Genomic DNA, 8,395 nt, shown 5'->3' on the forward strand with positions numbered 1-8,395 from the left:
AATGAATCATCGGAGCTTCCATTATTTCTTATTGGGAAATTTGCTTTGATATACAAGTGCTTTGGATTGCGTGCACGTTTCTGGAACGAATTATGCACGCAAACTGAGGTTCCACTGTATATGTTTTGAGCATTTTCAATTTTCTTAGTTTTGATGTCAGAAAGGTTGCCATTCTGTAAACCATGTGAAATTGGTGTCACGTTAATTTCTTCAGTCGTGACACACACACACACATATGTCATCAGATGCACAGTGCTCTATTAACTTCACAGACCAAGGAAGCACTAATATTGCACTGTGAGAAGTGTTGTCACCTTCAAAGTTTAAGGAACGATTCGTTGGATTTAAGGATGGCAATACTGATGCATGCAGTCTTGCTATATTGGTTTGTCCCAGGCATAATGTTTTAATGTTGTTCCAAAACTGAATTTAGCATCTCGTAATCTGAATTCCATGTAGGATCTGAGCTACCACTGATGAATGTTAGCTCCATGATATGTGACAATGACCATCTTCTTAGCCATTACCAGTATATAAATAATCTGGCACTCAGAGATTTTGCAGCAGGTGAATGTGAGTGTTGTCAACAGTTTTTGAGGTGCTGTTTGCATCAAATGGTCTTGTAAAATGCACCTTTGACTTTATTTGAAACTGGTCATTAATGTAATGAGTAGTTGAGCAAGGAAGGAGGTTTTGCGATAATCGTTTTTCCAGATGTCCATAGCCATATCTAACAACCTTATCCTGTAGATAATTTAACCCTCTTTTTAAACTGCATTGACATTGTTGTTGGGTGTGGTAGTATCTTGCTGACACTGAACTTCCCTGTCTTGGCTGCTGAGTTAACAAAACGTTTAGCAGGCTGAATGAAACCCTTTCCAGTCATAGTGTCATATTGTTGAATGCCTTAGCAAATAAAATCAACACATTTTTTCAGTGTGTTTTATTTTGAAGTGCTCTGGTACTTTTGATTTTGTAAAACAATGTGGCATGAGTGGATCCTCATTCTATAGGCACCAGTCTTATGACTGTTGAACAGGAAAGTCTAAGACACTTAATCACAATGAACAAATTACAGTTTCTTTCCATCTTTTTCATCGATGTGGGAAAATAGTTTCCACACATCTGACTTGGCTAGGGATGATTTCTTTGTGTTAAACTACTGCTTTCAAGCCCAATTTCCACTTCTTTCAGTGAGTGCATGTCTGCACTTGGCCCTGCCATTGTTCAGAATGGCCTAAGCAAGGGTGGATGTGCAGTCATCTGAAAAACTCTCATTAAAACTCCAGAAAACACCAGCCCTTATTTGCTTTCCCTACTAGTCACTGGTGGAGTCACAAACCTATAGATGTAATGTAAATACAAAATTTGATAGGCTGAAGTAAAAAATCCTATGACAAGAACATAACCTTTTAATCTGTATTATATTAGATGAACAACAATGGCTGGGGCTGGAATTCAGGAGGGGGAAATCCCAGCTTGCTTATTCATTATCAAAAGCACTCCTCCTCGTTATTCACTTCAGAACATCATATTAGAGTAGCTACCCAAGGTATACTTTGTTTTTTGGTTTAACTACCTCACAGTGTGATCGGTGATGCCGCACTGGCATGAGCATCACAGCACTATTTAAAATAACACGCTATCTTTGTACACACTGGGTAACTCAAGATGCGAGCTGACCCTAGCTTAGCAGAACACCAGGCAAACCCCAACACAAAGTTAATACATACATGAAGAAGGAAAAAAAACAATACTCCAAAAAGTAGTCACTATAATGAAGCTTCTCTACATAAGCGCCACGATGCCTGTAGTAGTTTTTGAAAACTCAGTTAAAAAAAAGATGCAACTGCATGCACTTTTACAGTGAAACAACACAGAATATTAATTAAAAATCATAACATTAACAGAAAATTCAGTTAAAAAAATGCCTGCACATCACAGAATACACGGTATCCTTTTTTCTAATAATGGTATAAATTACAATAGTAATGATGGTGTTTTCAAGAAGCAATTTTCTCAGATTTTCATTTATTCTGTGACCACCTGCTCATGACCATATGAATAAAGTCCAGCTGCCTACATCTGCCCACTAAACTCTTACATATTTAGTGCCATGGCACAAAATCCTGAATGCAGTCCTGTGGGTACCACAGGATTTTAGCTCAAATGCTGACCTCTACTCCAGAGTATATACTTCAACAGTGGCAATGACCATTCAAAAATGTAGTAGCTATCCAGTCATCACTCTTAATGCCTATCCATTTATAAGGCCAATGTTCAGCCTAACTCCTGTCCTGTGCCATACTGGTGCCACTCGTACCTCTGGAAATCCCTTACCAGCCAGGCAACCATAATATCAGTTAAAAGCATGCATCAAATGTTTAGTTTAAACTAAGGAGAAAAATATATAGTATGTTTAACAATTTCTGCATTTGTAATTAAGGAAGCATTTTATTATTTAATTTAACTTAATTTCAGAATGAAGTAACATTGCACAAAAATTTTTTGAAAAGTCTTGCTTCCTGAATAGCTTTTGCTGATTGTAACAGGTACCTACTGGGTATGCACGAATACAGTTTTGGTTTTACTGCATCAAATAGGAACTCTGAGAAACAGGCATTTATATGTTTACTGACAATAACGTATTTAGTCACGTTTATGTTTTGCATGAGCTATTAAATTCAACAGAATTAAAAGCATTTTACTCCTGATTTTCTTTTGTATTCAATGTCTGGTGCATCACGTTGCAGTGTCCAACAGTAGTCAGCAAGCATTGACGGATTCCAGTTGCCCTGGTATCGTTTCTCCATCGTAGCAATGTCCTGGTGAAATCTTTCACCATGTTCGTCACTGACAGCACCAAAATTTGCAGGGAAGAAGTCCATTTGTGAGTGGAGGAAATGAATCTTGAGTGACATGTTGCACTTCATTGTCTTGTATGCTTTGAGAAGTTTGTCTACCAGCTGAATGTAGTTTGGGGCTCTATAATTGCCCAGAAAATTGTCAACAACGTCTTTGAAGGCTTTCCAGGCAATTTTTTTTCTGGCCCAACTAACAGATCTTCAAACCGCTTGTCACTCATAACGTGTCTGATCTGGGGACCAACAAAAATGCCCTCTTTGATTTTGGCGTCAGTTATTCTTGGGAACATCTGTCTTAAATAATGAAAACCTTTGCTTTCCTTGTTCAGTGCTTTCACGAAATTCTTCATGAGTCACAGTTTTATGTGAAGAAAAGGCAATAATATCTTTGCCGGGTCGACAAGCGATTCATGTGCCACATGTTTCTGTCCTCGAACTAACTTTTTACGGAGTGGTCAGTTCTGTCGAGAATAGTGTGACTCTTTGGCACGGCTGTCCCATTCACAGATGAAACAACAGTATTTTGTATAGCCGAGCTGCAGTCCTAGTAACAGAGCAACGACTTTAAGATCTCCACAGATATTCCAGTTGTACCTGCTATACTGGACGTGCTTCAGCAACAGTTTCATATTCTCATACATTTCTTTCATGTGTGCTGCATACCCAACAGGTACTCAAGGATAAACATTGCCAATTGTGTAGCAGAACAGCTTTCAGGCTTAACATTGACGAATCAATCAACTCTTCCGGGTTGTGATCACAACCCAAGGCCGAGAACAATCCTTCAATGTCACAACAGAAACAGAGGCTGTTGACTTGTGCAAAAAATTTGGTTATATCATGATGTCAGCCTCAAAATACAGAAATGTTCGTACCTGGTGACAGCAAACACCATTCCTGCAGTCTCGAACCCAGCAGCTCGGGTTTTGCTTTTGACAGACCCAAATCTCTGACCAAATCATTCAGTTCAGACTGTGTTATCAGATGTGGATCGCCTGATGAGCACGGTTCAAAATCTGGGTCAATGTCACAGTCAGTACCCTGCATTGAAGTTTCTTCATCTGGTTCATCTAAGGTCCAATCCTCTGGTGGTTTCGGAATTGGAAGACTGTCGTCATGTGGCATGGGTCTCATTGCTGAAGGCAGATTAGAATATTCAATTGACTTCTTGTTTTTGGCAAAGAAACCAGACACATTAGTCAAACAGAAGTAACAGTCCGTCACATGGTCTTTCTGTTCTCGCCATATCATCGGAACAGCAAATGGCATCGTCTTTCGAGTGCCTCTGAGCCAGGCTCTCAGACTGACAGCACATGTCACACAGCAAATGTGAGGCGCCCATTCCTTGTCTTGATCACCAATTTTGCAGCTGAAATACAGATAATAAGCTTTCTTCACAAGAGCAGTCATCCAACGTCTCTGAGGCGCAAGTGTATATTCACCAAAGATATAGCAGAATGTATCACGGCTGTTACGACATTGACAATACATATCGCCTGACACCAAAACGTCTATAGCATCAAGCTTACTTACTGTTATATTGCTACAGATATTATACTTTACTATACTGATACTATACACACACAGTGACTATCTATATTAACCAAATGAGCAGGATCGGTGTATGCAAGCCACCTTTATAGCATGCTGAGACAGCTTCAAGCTCATTTAGACCGGCCCAGGCATGTCCAGGATGTCAACTTCCACAGAACAGCTTTCATCCTGGCCTGATTCCATGCCTGGACATGTCCAGGCTGCACAAACCGTTGTTGATAAGTCACTTACGGAAGTGAAAATGTTTGTATACAAATATAAGAAAAAAATCATAACAAAACTGAAACGGTATGTGATGGGTAAATTTTGATGTGATATTCGTGATCAGCACCCAAAAATCTATAAGAAAAACCGAACAGTGTTCAAGAAGCAAACACTTTGTTGTGCAGTGTAATTGTTCCTTGAATTGAAAGATCAAGTATTCAGTAAATAAGGCAATTAATAATAAAAAATGCATATATAATTTTGCATTTTAAAATATTTCTAGGAACCATTTAATCTGAAAAATATATACATTCTTAATATTTTTCCATAGTTAAAGTACTGCAGCATCTGACAGCCAGTGGGCATTGTGATGGATGGGTGAACTGCATCATGGCACTGTAGCAGTCCTTTTAACATCCATCACCAAGAGATGACAACTTTGCATCTTTAAAGAAGACTGTATTCCCACACAACCCATCTTGTTGAATAAGAAGGTAATGACAAGCATGAGATATATGGAATGGAGTAGAAGCCTGAGTCTGAGAGAGATTTAGGCACAACTCAGCACTTCCCGACTCTAAAAGCCTGGGTCCACTGAATTTATAAGTATTTAATAAACTGGAGTGTTTTTGTTTTTTAATTTTTTATGATTCACATTCCAAACGGATTTAAGCATCAGTTATGTAAACCTAGAACAGATCTGTTGAAATGAATATTTCAAAATCATCATCCATTTTTTGTACTTTCTTCTTCCAGCACAGGGTTATGGGGCATCGCAGTCTTTCTTACCAGCAGTGAGAGAAAAAGGATAACCCAATATTTAATTAAAATAATAATAATAATACATTTTTATTTAAAGGCATCCTTTATTTATTTTAGCTATTCAAAATATGAATTTGTATGTTGTTACTGCCCATAATTCTGAAAACCCACTTAATGGCATATATTGCTTTCTGTAAGATTTCTGCCCTTATATAGGAACTTGACTTGAAAACCCCTTTACAACAAATACTCCCTTCCCCACAAACCTGGTGGTTTGTATATGTACACTAAGCAAGAGTGCAGGGTGTACTCATACTCAGCCGGTTATACTTCCTTAGAAGGCTGGCGCCCTTCAACATCTGCAATAAGATGCTGCAGATGTTCTATCAGACAGTTGTGGCGAGCGCCCTCTTCTACGTGGTGGTGTGCTGGGGAGGCAGCATTAAGAAGAAAGGCGCCTCACGCCTGGACAAACTGGTGAGGAAGGCAGGCTCCATTGTTGGCATGGAGCTGGACAGTTTGACATCTGTGGCAGAACGACGGGCACTCAGCAGGCTCCTATCAATTATGGAAAATCCACTGCATCCATTAAACAGTGTCATCTCCAGACAGAAGAGCAGCTTCAGCAACAGACTGCTGTCACTGTCCTGCTCCACTGACAGATTGAGAAGATCGTTCCTGCCCCAAACTATGCGACTCTTCAATTCCACCCTTTTAAACATTAACATTATACAAAGTTATTGTCTGTTTTTTTACCAGCATTATTTTCAATCTTTAATTTAATATTGTTTTTTCTATCAGTAAGGTGCTGCTGGAGTATGTGAATTTCACCTTGGGATTAATAAAGTATCTATCTATCTATCTATCTATCTATCTATCTATCTATCTATCTATCTATCTATCTATCTATCTATCTATCTATCTATCTATCTATCTATCTATCTGTCTATCTGTCTATCTATCTATCTATCTATCTATCTATCTATCTATCTATCTATCTCATACATACATGCAAACCAGAGAAATGCAGTGTTTGTCGTTGTCCATCTATTGTATCACTACAGTAAAATCACAAGAAGCAATCTTTTTAATATACCAGTAAATGAATCCTCAAAACTTGTTTTAGCACATCTTCTATGGTGACATGAACAGAATATTTGTTGGGTTGTGTCTCACAAAGGAGGGAAAGGACACTTTACAGGACAGGATTTGTTACATTTTAATTATCGGGCACTAATTTTACTGAAATTTTAGGTGCAATGTCAAGGGCATTATAATATTTACAACCTTTGCAAAAAACATATTGTCTGTTATTGATATGACAGAAGATGAGAAAACATGAAATATCAAATAAAGGAATTATCATCTAATTGCATGACCTATCAAACAGACTTTAACAACAAAGGTTCACATCATAGGACATGACTATGTAGTAACTTAACTGCTATGAATAAAAACTTTCATTTTATGCTGCATGATTTTTAATGTAAAGGCAGAATGAACACAACATTATAGAACACCGTCACTGTATGATTTTACAGAATAAACAGCCTTTTCTGTTGCCACACTTGTCCTGTACTTCATGAAATTTTCAGCAGTGCATTATTTCAGAACATACCACTGTGTTACTGTAAACTTTATCAAATATGTTTATTACTTTGTGCACAGCTATAATTAATGGAAAGAAAAGACATAATAAGTAACAGCAAACCTTATGTACATCTGTATGTTACTAATTAATCTAAACAAGTACTTTTAAAATCTTGTCAGCTTACCAGAGTTTTTCATCAGAGATTTTGCATCTCACCCTCCTGATACATGAAATAAACCAATAAAACATTCCTGAATTAAGCCAACAATGTCCACATAACTCATTGTGATGGATAAATGTGTACAATATGAAATGGGTGTTATTTCATCATCTTGCAAAAAAAAAAGATATTTTGACTTTCATCGTTGATCTCCTGCAGAAGAAGCAGTAAAATCATTTTGTGTAGACTGTGAAATGCTATGATTCTAGAAAACATAGATAATGACAACCTAAGCTGTCAAGATATGAGCAAACTTTACAAACACTTCTGTAAATTCTCTGAAGTAGTCCTTGTTGACAGAACTTGTACTCTCATCATGTCATCAACTTTTAGATACCTGATTACACTCCTGCTCTTTCATCACGATTTCATTGTGATTCACCACTTAATGTTGTGCACCTTTGATATGCTCCACTTTCACCCTGCCAAGTATTTTCAGTAGTGCACACGCGCTTAAATCAGGATTCTTAATCTTTTTAAGAATGCAACCATTTTTTGTTTTTTGGAATTTCTCAAGACTTACCTCTGAAAAAAGTGATAGCTCAAAAAAGAGCCACACTCTTTAACAATGAAGTAAGTAAAATAAAAAAATAATACTCTCTTGGTTTTTTAATAAATGTGGCTACTTAGTTGCATATTTGTCACAGCAACCACCACCCTTCACCCTCCTCACAACTACAATTTGTGCCCAAAGCTAAGAGACCCTTGACTGAAATTTACCTTTGAATTTGTCATCACTTATACACCGTTTTAAACTTCACAAGGGTGCAAGACCAACCCTTGGCCACATCAGCAGGCATGTCCATATTCACGTGTTCTCACTATGTTAGCACTACTGAGCCAGTCAATGTCTTACAATACCACATTTTTAGCTTTGGTCTATTTTCTTGTTTCATTTTCTGCAGTCCTTTTAACATCCATCACCAAGTGATGACAACTTTGCATCTTTAAAGAAGACTCTATTCCCACACAACCCATCTTGTTGAATAAGAAGTTAATGACAAGTACGAGATACAAGGATTGGAGGATTTTCTTGTTTCATTTCTACAGTTCTCTCTCTCCAAAACTAAAAGAAAACGATTTTTATCAAATTCCTGTTCACAACATTTACATTTCCCACCCAGCCGTAGATTGTTAATTAGTGTTCGGGGAGTCCCAATTAAATTGCTATGATAAACAAAATAGGATTATTTACAAATC

Source organism: Erpetoichthys calabaricus, chromosome 3 (genome assembly GCF_900747795.2).
Source record: "Erpetoichthys calabaricus chromosome 3, fErpCal1.3, whole genome shotgun sequence".
NCBI classification, from domain to species: Eukaryota; Metazoa; Chordata; class Cladistia; order Polypteriformes; family Polypteridae; genus Erpetoichthys; species Erpetoichthys calabaricus.